We start from the raw sequence: 13,291 nt of genomic DNA, 5'->3' as shown, positions 1-13,291 counted from the left end.
CTTTATTAAAAACATCAGAGCTGGGGACAGAAAAGACACAGGTACCAGAATGTATATTTGGCTATTAAGAATATTACTCCAGGTACCTAAATTATAGGACCGACACTGTTGTTGAAAGAGACACCATCTTGAAATCTAGTCAGTATATGAAAGAGTAAAAAATACTTTGAGATACTACAGCCCTACCCCTTTCCTATTTATTTAAATGTGGTTTTTGTTCCTGTTGTGATGACAGAGCACAGGGAAAACTGACTGGCCATACACAAAGAGTCAAAGTAAAGAAACTGAAAAAAGATTTTTTCCTTTAAGATCTGTTATGGTACTGTTAGTTGTAAAAATAAATAAATAAATAAATAAAAATTAAACAGAAATTTTATTCAAGTTCACAATGTCCTTTTCTAACTGATTACAACAAAAGCACGTCTCTTCTAATCTGTTTTCTTGCTTTTCCTGTGTTTATCACTTGAAGTATACTTTAAACTCTTGTGTTTTTCACAGCCAGTCTGCAATGTTATTTGTTTCTAGATCAAGTATTTTTAAAATAGTTTTTAAAGTGCAATTCTAAAGGGACAGGTAGGCTAAGTTCATGTATTTAAAAAAACACCCTTATGTATTTTGTTGATAATATCTTGGTATTAGAAAAACAAAAAACAAACAAACAAACAACAAACAACGGATGGAGTCTTTAATGGAAAGCTGAGACAAGTTCATGAGCAGTAGCCCTCCCTCTGGGTGATTACAGTGATGCTGTAACAATTTGTATAGTGGGGGTGTTGAGAGCCATAGAACCAAGCTGTGAACCCTGTATATAATAGAAGCCACTTCAAGCGATGGGGTGCAGCAGCACTGCCAGCACTATGTACTCAGAGCTTAGAAGCAGTCTACAGATTTTAAGCAGGGTAAGTACCAATATGATTTAGTGTCTCCCCCACCCCACCAGATGTTCTGACACTGCAGGGGCACAGCTAAATGTCCAAATGAGGAAGTTTAAGGGGCTTTTTTTTTTTTCAGCTGGGCTTCTGTCCAAGTGTCCTTATAGGTGTGAGAAAAATTGCCCAAATAAAGGGATGCCCAAGCAACTGTGTATACACTGTAACCATTCTAATACCGGCCCTCGTGTTAGAGTTAACTCCCACAGCATCCCTTTCTCCCATTTATTCAGGCACTTGTGTAGTTTGTGCCTGTCAGATGCAGACAAAAAAGTGTAGGCTATGGGCTGAAAATGTAACCCTTTGGACTGATGAATATCCTTCTGACTTGGGAGTGAGTGTTTCACCTTTCTTGTCAGCATTACTCCCCATTTCCCTCCAACCATTCTGTGTTTTTTTTGAGAGCTGTGTGGTAGCAGTTTGCTAAACAGTAACTCCTCACTTAAAGTCGTCCTGGTTAACGTTGTTTCATTGCTGATCAGTTAGAGAACATGCTCTTCAAAGTTGCGCAATGCTCCCTTCTAATGTCATTTGACAGCATCCTGCTTTGTCCACCGCTTTCAGGAAGAGCAGCCCGTTGCAGCTAGCTGATGGGGCCTTGGAACCAGGGTGGACTGGCAACCCCCTATCAGCTCGCCGCTCCCCTAAGGTCCCTGTGCAGCAGCTGCCCAGCAGGCTATCAATTGACCACAGTTCAGCTGTCCCTCCCCCACTGCCATGTGCTGCTCCTGCCCTCTGCCTTGGAGCTGCTCCCCCAGACTCCTACTTGCTGTGCAAGGGGATGGAAAGAAGAGGGGGGCTAATGTCAGGATGTCCCCCTCCCCCCGGCTCTCCGCTTACCCCATCTTCCATAGCACGGGGGGGGGGGGGGGGGGGACGACACATGACAGGGCTCAGGACAGGGAAAGCTTGCTGGCAGCAGCTGTGGTCTCAGCAAGCCGATCTAATTAACAAGGCAGTGTACTTAAAAGTAGGATCAGTGTACTTAAAGGGAAAATGCACATCTCTCTCTGTGTGTGTCTCTGCGATCCTGTCTCCCCTTCCTCCATTCCTGCTGCCTTGTAGAGTGTTGGAGTTAACCCTTGAAGGCTCAGCCGAGTGCTAGTTCATCATTTAGCAGTAAGACATTTTCTGGGAAATATCCTACACTCTGACTCCTTTACCTCAACCAAGCTTCACAATCATCATCACTGGGTACCAGAGAGAGAGAGAGAGAGGTTTTTGTTTTTGTTTTTTTTTAAAAAAATGTCCCTGGAACCTAACCACCTAATTTACATTAATTCCTATGGGGAAATTGGATTCGCTTAACATCGTTTTGCTTAAAGTTGCGTTTTTGAGGAACATAACTACAATGTTAAGTGAGGAGTTACTGTACCTCATCAGCTCTAAGAGTTGAGACAGCAGATAAACCATACAGATTAAAGGAAAAGCTATGATCCTGCAAGAGCAGGGTGACCCCTGTGCTAGCTGTTTTGACACTGGGAGCTGTACTAGGAGCTCAGATACTTTTGTGATGATCACAGTATGATGTAGCTGAGGCCTGGCCTGAAATGAGTAACTAACACATGGAGGGAGGCCTCATTTCTTGGAGGATAGAATTAGCAAGGTAAGCAGATCATTAGGCTGAAAACAGAATGTGCTAAATGAGATAAGTAAATAGGTCAGTACACTAAAAAACAATGTCCGAACCAGCTAAGATAAGAGGGAGAACAGTCATGGAACTGTTTATTAGCAATGGACAAGAAAAATCAGAAACGTAGAGATGAGACAGAGTAGGATGACTGTGGCCAATACATGGACAGAGCACACTGCACAGGGATTGGTTCCTGCAATATAACCAAGCCAATTCTAAAACCTGTGATGCAATGTACTGTGCAAATGTATATAAAGGAAGAAATTTTCTATGTAGCTTTGGATGTATGCCAAATAAAGGAACTTGAGTGATTATATATGAGTTGAACTGAGTATTTTTTGGATCCCAGAGAACAGGATGAAGCATTCTCGGAGAACTGGACAAGGTGTTCTGGATTAGTCAAGTTGAAAGATCCTGGAGGGTATCCCAACGTATAAATACCTAGCTAGATAGGCCTCTTTCTAGAACAAAGAAACTATAAAGACTCAGGGTGAAACTATGATGAACTCTAGTCAGGGCATTCTAGTTATAGGTGTCTATGCTGTGGAACATCCTACCAGAGGAGATCTGACTAAGCCCTACTCTGAGTTCAGGTTGAAATGCAAGTTTATCTTTTCACCAAGTCCTTGCCTCAAAGACAAAATAAAGAGACTCTGTTAGAGTGTAGAACTCCTTTCATGGTCTTTGGTATTTTCTTGTCTTTTTAATTTTCTGTACTAGCACCTAGATAATGATTTGCATCACCTTGTAAGCGCCTAGATAAAGAGATTCAGTTAGTGAAATTCAATTTATTCAAAGCAAACCGTTGACTCTTCCACCTCAGATGCACAGAGGGGGGACAGATGGTACAGATGTCAGTTTCCCTGCCTTGCTGACTTCAGGACCTTTGTCTCAGAATTGTTCGCAGCAGTATACTTAATATCTTCAGCCACAGCAAGGATTTGGGCTATCCTAACTATATACAAAGCTTTCTCCAGTCTCCTTGTGATCCTCCCTTTTCCCTTCTGCTCCTTGAACTGCCTCCGAAAAAGAGACGCAGAGGGGAAACAGTAAAAAGTTGAAATGAATATTTCACTAGAGTCTTCTGTTTTGATTTTTTTCTCATGGGAAGGATTAGAGTTGAAGGAATCAGATGACGGAACCTCCAGTACGTTTTTCCTCGTGAGTTCTATGATCCATGATTAAAGAGTTAGCTTCTACTCTGGGCCTTTAGCTCAAGCAAACAGAATGAAAAAAACAAAACACAAACTCGAGAGAATACCTATCAACAAGCTCCAGCAAGGAGCCATTGATTCCACTAACAAGATGACTGGTGTGGTCCAGAAACAAGCACATGACATAGGCAAGATTGTCAGTTATGGACCTGTATCAAATCTCTGATTCTTAAGGCAGTCTCGTCTGGTCTCAGCAGTAGCTTTCTTTTACACAGCGCAAGCAGCCTTGGCTAATAACCATGCTCGGCTCATTTGCTCTTAATGTTCCCTTGTTCCCAGTAGGCTGCAGCGCTCTTTTCCTTTGGCCTCTCTGGCACATTTCTGATTATCTCTTCATGAAAATGGGGCCCTACCACATAGCTGTACTAGGCTCTGGGGCTGACTCCCCAGTAACTGAAGCACACCCTTGCCCAGCATTCCAGGGACTCTTGGGTCACAGTTTAACTCCTCAGGGGCACATGACCGGTGAAGCAAACGGACACACAGGTAGGCTTTGCAAAGGGTTCTAGACACAATTATTCTTTACTTACCCTGTGCAGGAGATATACAGATCCAGAACCTCTGTTTCCTCACCACTCTGGAGCATTCTTTGAGGTTTTGGTCAGAATCCTCTGGGGTGTCCAGGATCCTTCTGCAGCTCATGCTTCACCTCCAAATCATGGAATCCCTCCTTCCCACCCCACCCCCAGCTTCCTTTGACTTTAGCTGATACCACAGTTCAATAGGATCCCTCTGCTACAAAAGCATGCTCCTCTCTCCTACACAAGCTTCCTGTATGTTCCCCCTTAATGCCTGAGGCTTGATGGCTTTAAGATCCAGTGTTTGGTTCTTTGTTCTTATATTTGGGGTATTTTTCCTCTCGCCAAACCCTAGCTCTGCAAACAAACTTGGGTGAACTGGTTTCCCTGCTCAGGCACCTCTCTTTACCATACTCCTTGTTCAATCAGACCACAGTCATTAAGGTTAATGCCTCTCTGTTGTCCCAGGTCTGGGGACAAATTACACAGCCCTGAGAGAACATGGCTGACTCCACATCCACTGAGGCATTCCATGATATAGCGGATTCTAATATCAACCAGAATTAGTAAGTCATCCATAGATGCCCCAAATAACCACGAGCTACTCATTGTAACTGATCTGACAAAGCTATTAAGACCAACTATTCTCCTTTTTTTTAAATAAAGAGAATTTCCCCAACATACGCCTTATACATACATCCCTGACAGTTTGCAGAGTAAAACTTGATTTGGTAATGTACTAAATCATGTACCAAATTTGTATCGTCTTGTTTGTGGTGCTTTAAAAAAAAAACAAAAAAAAACCCCCAAAGTTTTAAAGTTGTGTGGTTGTTTGCAGGTCTTTAAAAGCTTTCTTCAAGCCTTCTTGGAAGTTTATTTTTGGTTAAAAGGCTACGATTTAATGTTAAATACATAATAAGTTAACTTCATTTTAAGACATTATAGACTTTCATATCTATTCCATTTGTTTGTGTGTTGCTTGCTGGCACTACCCTCGGAGCTGGAAAAATATCTTTCCCAAATGATATTCATTTCCATTAAGCAACTTACTGAGGTAAAGAAAAATCTTCAGGCTAGCAATTTTCAGTTGCTAGACTAAAGCGAAACGTTGGTAAAGTAGGCTGAGCAAGGACACCAGTCCAAGAGAAGAAACCAGTCTGAACAGGATTTAATTTGTTCCCAGGCTTTGATTTCACTGCATTTCTCAGTGGGAGTCCCTCTGTAGTGTCACTTAGCTTCCTCCTTCTCCTCCTTCCTGACGGCCTGTAAACATGTTGCCAGTGTTTTGTTTTAGTCTGTGTCTGATTGCAGGCTCTTTTACAAGCAGAGTGACAGTATTTCTGCTCAAACCCTCATATGCATTTATGGTGCTTTATGAATAATAGTGTGTTTAGGGGCAGGGTGTTTTCTAACCATCCTGTTGTACTTTTGCTACATGGATTCTACATTACTAAATATTTAACCTAAGAGAATTTGCTGATGTGTGCACCGGAGTAAAACTGAATTAGGTTTTGAAAGGCTATAATTACTAATGGTCTCCAGCTAAACAACATTCTCATCTGGAGGATACACGACGGAGCTGTTTGCTAGATAATTAACAATCCTGCAAAACTTTCATATATACTTTGTGATAAAACAAACAAAAAGCAGCTTTCTCCATCAACATGCTGAACATCCAGAGTGTTAGGGGAAAAATCTGAGGAAATCTTCTTGGCACCAGTTTGTGGTTTCTAACTGAGTGAGTTAGCTAAATAAAGGCATAGGGCAGTGGATTAATTCTTCATTATTGTAATGCAACTACTAACTCAGAGCAGAGCAAAATGAACTAGGGTTTTTGGGGGGGGGGGGCGGGACTGGCTGGGCAGAGAGATGGGGATTGAGGAGAGCAGGACGGGACTGGCCTGCCTCATCCGGGTTTGTTTGGGGGGGGGGGGCGGGAGAGGGAGGACACATGGGCTGCACAGTCCCTATCTTGTGAGGCTCTGGGCTTCATCAGCGCTAAGGTGTTTGCTTTTCACTTGCTGACAATTTCCATAGCGGAAGATGGCTTTCTTCACTGGTCTGTTCTAGAATGTCTATCTGCCAGGAGTGGCACTGTAAGCCGGTCGTGCTGGGGCTCGTCCCCCTCAGGTGCGGCGGGGAGCCAGGGCGCCTCCTCAGGCACAGCAGTCCGCGACATTGGGCCACCCCATCAGGGTCTAGGGGCTCAAGAAACCAGTAATAGGGGCGACCCCCAAGCACAGCGCCTAAGCCCGGCCTTGGGGGGGGGGCGGCAGCAAATAGTTCAGGCTCAGCCTCTTGCACTCAGGGGCTGAGCAAACAGAGTCTATAGGCCCAAGCCCTTGGTCAGGGTGGGGCAGCAAACAGTTGAGGCTCAGCTCAGGGCTGAGCAAACATCACAGTACAAGCGGTGAGTCTGTACAGAAGGCCTCCTCAGGCCAGGGGGAGGGGGAATCTGCCACCCTTGGACGGGTGGCAGGGGGGACGCAGGCCCTCCCACTCCATTGCGCCCCAGCCTGGGGCCCTAGCAGCGACAAGGGTTCGCTGCAGTCAGTGGGGAATCCAGGCCGCAACACACCGACATGGGTTCAAAGTCCCCAGGAGCCAGACTGGGGTCAGCTACCCCCGGGCTACTTCCCATTCCCCCCTCTCCCTGTACCTGGCCTCCGCTGGCGTAGTTCGGGGGGTCCCAGACCATGGGTTCCTCTGGATGCTGGGAGGCAGGACACTCCAATGGCTCTTCCGGATAGCGAGTGCAGGGCAGGTCAGGTTGGGGGTCCTCTGGATACCGGGCACGAGGCAGGTCCGGCCAGGGCTCCTCCGGATAGCAAGCACAGGGCAGGTCAAGTTGGGGGTCCTCCGGATACCAGGCACGAGGTAGGTCCGGCCAGCGCTCCTCCAGATAGCGAGCACGGGGCAGGCTGGGCCCAGCCGGAGCTTGGACCTCAGCATCTGTCCTCTTCGGCAGCCGGGCTGCAACTGAGCTCTGGGGCTGGGCTTTTATACTTCCTGTCCCGCCCCTTGACTTCCAAGGGACGGGGACAGGCGGCGTTGGCTCCGCCCACGGAGGTGCCTGCTCTGGCTCGTCCCCCTCAGGTGCGACGGGGAGCCAGGGCGCCTCCTTACAGGCACCCTTTGTGATGTAAGACACCATTTGTAAATAAGGGCGAGAGCTCGCTTGGCCCCTGTGTGTTATGCAGTATGGGCTGAGGGCAGTACACCTGAACAATGATTCTGTTGGGTATAAAATGCTGTGCTGAGTTGTTACCGAAATATCGGGTCTGCCTAGCTGAGAGCCAATTAACAGCCTGACAGGGATAAGGAAAAAATGCTTTATTCTGCAGAAAAAAGGAGAGCCTGTACCTTGGTACAAAAGACTCTGTCTTACACAAATTTCACAAACCTTTCATATACATTCAGACAAAGACCCTTGCGTGTTAATACTTGATTGGTAAGTGTAAAATCTCATGTTCCCGTTATCTGGGTAGTACTGACTGGTTTGGAGCAGGATCTTCCTGCCTTGAGGCAGAGGAAAAGAGAGAGTGCAAAAATTCAGGTTACTGTGTCCATGAGCAGTACTCACCCCCGCCCCCCACTGGCCGCTTGTAATCTATTAAGGGGGGTCAGCCAGCTTTCACAGTAGTAGATAGTAGCAGCACCACATTTCCACTCCACCCCGACCACTAGTTATTTAAAATATTATAAGAATATGCACACAGGTAATTCTCCTTCTCACCTCCCCCCAAATTTAAATATAATCAAGGGTGATGATTGACATTTCATGCAGTATCAACTGGATATACTACCATAAGGTTGTTCTTGATTTTGAAATGGATTGTTCTTTGTAAGACTAGCTTGATTATTCCTGAACCAACAAACAAAATATGTAAAATACAGTTACTTCTTTATTGACCTGCCAAGATCTGTATTAAGGATTTTCTGTTTTCCCTTCAATAGCTGGTAACATTACAAACTGCTTGCTGGGCATCCACCTGGCAACTAGGTACTATGTAACATAGCAAATGCCATGTGCCAGAGCCGCCCAGAGGATTCAGGGGGCCTGGGGCAAAGCAATTTCAGGTGCCCCTTCCATAAAAAAAGTTGCAATACTATACAATAGTATATTCTCTTGGGGGCCCCTGTGGGGCTCGGCGCAAATTACCCCACTTGCTCCGCATCCACGGGCGGCCCTGGAAAAAATAAACCTTCTGCATTTCGGCACAAACCCAGTTTTGAGAGAACTTCTTTACAAGGTATCTCTGGTTCTCAGCATCAGCTAGTGCTAAAAGGCACTAAAGCTCATTAAAAGGGTTGGATAAATACTTTCCGTCAAAACTTTTTCTGGATCGAAAACTAGGGGTTTTTAAAAAGCAGAAAAAAAATCATGGACAATGTCTGCTTTCCTTCAAAATTTGTTGTGGGTTTTTAATTGAAAAGCTGAAATTAGTCTGCCAAAACCTGAATATGGTTTGAGGTTTCAGAAGTGTGTGGCCAAATATTTGCCGCTTGCTGGGTTTGATTGTTTAAAGAAACAATAAACAAATTCTGCTTAAAAAAAATCCAAAATCTTCATTGAACTACCTCAGCTTGTGACCAAATGCCCGAGCCATCCAGTCAGAGATTTTTCCCAGGTTCTCTACTTCTGCTGCTCTTCCTTGACTCATATCTGTCTCCATAACTTTGGGTTCATTAGGTTAAGAAGACTTTCCCAGCGTCTGGTGCCCACAGTTCCATGGTGCCCGCCAGGGCATTTATGTGCATCCACTAGTGCCAGAAGGCACACTGCTGGGGACAGAGAACTCAGGCTGAGGCACGATGTTCTCTGTTTCCGCAGGTGCGGGGCCTGCCTAGTTCCCAGCAGGGAGAGAAGCTGCAGCCCCACGCCTGCCAGGGACAGAGAACTCTGGGGCTGCGGGCACTGGTGTTCTAGGTCCCTGCAGTGCGGTCCGTGCTTAAGCTGGAGAGAAGCCGCGGCCCGCGCTCCAGGACAGAGAAACTCTGGGCTGCAAGTGCTGGTGTTCTCGGTCCCCGGCAGGTCGGGGCCCATTAGTGCCAGCAGAGAAGAGAATCTGGCCCCGCACCAGCTGGGGACAGAGTACCCAGGGCTGCAGGCACCAGTGTTCTCTGTCTCGTGCTTTTCTCCAGCTTCTCTCTTCTCTCTGATTCTATATTATGTAATATTAATATGTTTGTTGTATTATTTAATGTACAAAACAAATAAGCCTTGAAAAATTGTTGGCCCACCACCTCCTTCTGAACATTAATGTGCTGCTCGTCACAAAGGTTGACGGGACTGGGTTAGAACATAGAGACAGCCATACTGGGTCAAACCAACGTCATCCAGCAGTCACCTGTCGTACTGACATGGCCAATGCCAGGCCCCAGAGGGATAAACTAACAGTAATAGATCAAGTGACCTCTACTGCCATCCATCATCCACCCTCTGACAACAAGGCCATTCTACCCATCCTCACTAATAGCCATTAGAATTTAACCACACGCATTTAATCGTATCTAGAGACTAGTCCATGGGTCCCTCACAAAGTGGAGACGTACTTGGTTTGTCTTTATATAGTATATGTACATATCCACGATTCACATTCGACGCCTGTCCAGAATCTGGGATGAAGCCTATGTTGTGAAAAACTGAACATGCTCAAAAAGCACATGCATGTGAATAGATCAGGTGCCCTAAAAATGAACATTAAACCCAGGATTCTTCAAAACTGGGGTCAGACTCACCATCTCAGGGGTACAAGTTATTACTGGGGTTGCAACGGTCAGCCCTCTCTCAAAACCCCCCTTGCCTGTCATAATTTATAGATAGTGTTTAAATATATTAAAAAGTTTTTTAATTTATAAGGGGCCATCGGGCTTCAGTGGAGTCGCCACCCAGATAGTTTGCTAGAACAGAGAGTCCAGTATACAAGTTTGAGAACCACTGAATTAACCACCCTCTAGAGCTCCAGTGGAATGCATGGAGGTGGGCGTCTCCCTTCGTAGGGTTGAGAAGGCATATTTGCTCGTTCTCATTGATCCGCTCCCCCCAGTGGCTAATTTAAAGAAGTACCGCTCCCTATAACATGAATCTCCATATGGCACTGAAATCTAATAATAGACCTTATAATTTTGGATTTGAGAAGTAAACGGATGGCTAGCCCTAGAAGAAAAGCTAACAGCTTGGCTCTTCTGCAAGCCTCAAACTGCTGAATGAGCTTTAGGGTAGGGAAGGCTATGCCTCCCAAACAGCCTGGCCCTGCCCCCTATCTGACCCTCATCCACTTCCTGCCCCCCGACTACACGCCCCTTCTCAGAATCCCTGACCTGTCCTGCTCCTTGTCCTCTCACCGTCCCCCAGAGACCCCACCCCCAACCACCACACTAGGACCCCACCCCTGCTCCTTGTCCTCTATCTACTCCCTGCTGAGTCCTGACAGACCCCTGGAATACCCATGAGCCAACCCCCCGATTCCCTGACCACCCCCCCAACCTCTGCCCCCTCTCTGTGCCCTCCCCATCCCCAGGACTCCCTGCCCCTTAGTCAACACCTCTGGGCCCGGCCCCTTACCTCCAGCTCCCTTCTCCTCTGGAGCCTCAGCAGATACAGGAGCCTCGCTCGACAGCTGCCGTGTGGCTCCGCCGGGGCCCGAGTTCCACCCCGCTCAAAGCCGCATGGTCAGTGGGTGGGGCTGTGAGCTCCGGGCCGAGCGGAGGGAGCTGAGCTCACCCTGGAGCTCACAGCCCTGCCCCCTGACCACGTGCCTCTGAGCGGAGCGGAGCTCAGGGGCCCCGGCGGAGCCACGGTTCCAGCTACCCAGGGATGTTTCTGGATGTGCTGAGGCTCCGGGAGAGGGGTGGGGTCGGGTCCGGCTGGGGCCGGGGAGGGAGCCTCTGCCGTTCTTGTGGGGGCCCCTGTGGAGCCGGGGGCCTGGGGCAAATTGCTCCACTTGCCCCCCCCCTCCCCCTGGGCGGCCCTGCCATGTGCTCCCATTTCATTTCTGCATGAAGGAAGAGACATCCAAAATGCAATACACATTATCTAATAAAAACTAAGTAAAAAGGATGGGATTGGATCTTACATGGAACAATTGCTGGGTGAGCCTCTCACAAGCATTTAGCATTGATATGACTCCCCTGCTCCCACGGAAGCAGGAGTTTCATGACTGGGCAATAACTGGCCACCATGCTGCTCTTTTGAAAAATCCCATCCTGTTTCAACTGCTTGCAACCAGTTAGTGGATAATACAGAAATGACAGTTTAAATGCTGAGAAACAAGGTTATGATACTTACCCTGAATAAATTAAGTGAAACAAAGCTACAGTAAGGGCTAGGCCACAGAGGTTCTCAGGACAAAATTTTGGTGGCCTCAGAGTGCGGCCACTAACTCTTGCTGGTGGCTGCTCTGACACTTTTTCCTAAAATACTTAGCTTTAGGCAAAACAAAAATATCCACATATACACCTCCAAATCATTGTAATTTATTTATTGCTAGCCAGTAAGTCTGCTGTGAAAAGTGATATTAATGTACATGTATCACTTTTACTCAGCCCTGGCAAGCCTGGGGTCAAATTAAGCCCTGGAAAACGGGGTGGGGTCGGCAGGGGGCTGGAACCTGAAGCCCCTAGTTGGGTCATGAAGGGCAAAGTCTGAGCCCCACTGACTGCCTGCTCCTCCAGTGCTGTACCCCAGCTATCTCCAGAGGGAGACAGGGCCCAACCACTGCTGGCGGCCCCAGCAACCAACACTAAGGCAGTGCATCCAGGAGCAATGGGAAGAGGAAGGAGCTGCTACTTTGCCTCCCCACTCCCAGCTCAGGAGGTTGTAGCACCCAGAAATGTCCTTGGTGGCCACATTTGAGAAACACTGGGCTTGGGCCTACTCCTGCACAACCTTACTTCACAGTAGGGGGCCTATTCAGACTATTGGTAAAAGGACTAACACCCTTATGCCCCAAAAGGGGTTGCAGTGGCAGACATCAGTTTGATTGTTTGAGATACAGAGTTAACATAGCACCATTGTGTGTAAGTGAAATAGAAACACTTTAAAAGAGCAAATGCTGCTTGTACAAATACTATGCAGTATAGGCAGGGCTAATGCCACAGCCTGTTAAGGTTACCTGACATCCCATTATAAGAGGCTGGTTTCAATCGCTTGTAATTTTGAAAAACTTTACTCCATTGCGCTGAAGTTTTCTTTACTATGTGCCTCAGGCACAGGTTTCTTTTGCTTGTGGAAAATTTAGCCCTGATCATTCAGCTGTTTCCCAGAATGAGGGTGGGGAAGATAAATGTGTCTGTTAAAATTTCCCTGGCCTTTCTATAGAAATGTTCTAGTACCCCCCTCCTATGAAGTAGAGACCTACAATTTGGCAGGGAGCGGGCTTGTATGTCAGGGACATGCCTCTTGCCATCTGAATGTTTTTATAAACCTTAACAAGGCCACAGATGTAGTTCATGTATGCTCAGAGATATGCTAGTGCTTTGCACACAACAGTCTGAGGATTCCATCCTTACTGAGCCTGCTCAAGCCTCTCACAGCTCCTAATTTATTTAAATAAATCAACTGATGATGCTCCCTCCAAACGGTTGCAGGTGCACAGCTAGACTTTCTTTACAATAGCTTCTCTAGGTTGAGCACTGCATCTGAGATCTCAAAGCACAAGTGTCTGATGCCTTCAGTGACCTTCCTGGTGATATGCTGGGTACAAGAAAGCCATCCTCATTCATAGGAGGGACAAGCCCTAGTTTGTTACAGAGCTAGGGGAGTAGAGTGCAACAGAGAAGAGGAAAGAAGCTTGGTGGCAGAGACTAGGCGTGGCATGGTACAAGAACTAGGAGCCAGCTGAGAAAGCATAAGGTACTTGGGGCAAGGGAAAGACTAAGGAGGAGTATGTAGGGAATGGGGTATGTAAATAGGAAGCAGGATTGGCTATGCAGGGACTTGGGACCAAAAATCATTAGAAGGGGTGGGGGTACAAACACATATAGCACATTTGC

This window comes from Chelonoidis abingdonii, chromosome 1 (genome assembly GCF_003597395.2).
Source record: "Chelonoidis abingdonii isolate Lonesome George chromosome 1, CheloAbing_2.0, whole genome shotgun sequence".
Taxonomy (NCBI): Eukaryota; Metazoa; Chordata; order Testudines; family Testudinidae; genus Chelonoidis; species Chelonoidis abingdonii.
Note: the sequence above shows the minus strand (reverse complement) of the source record.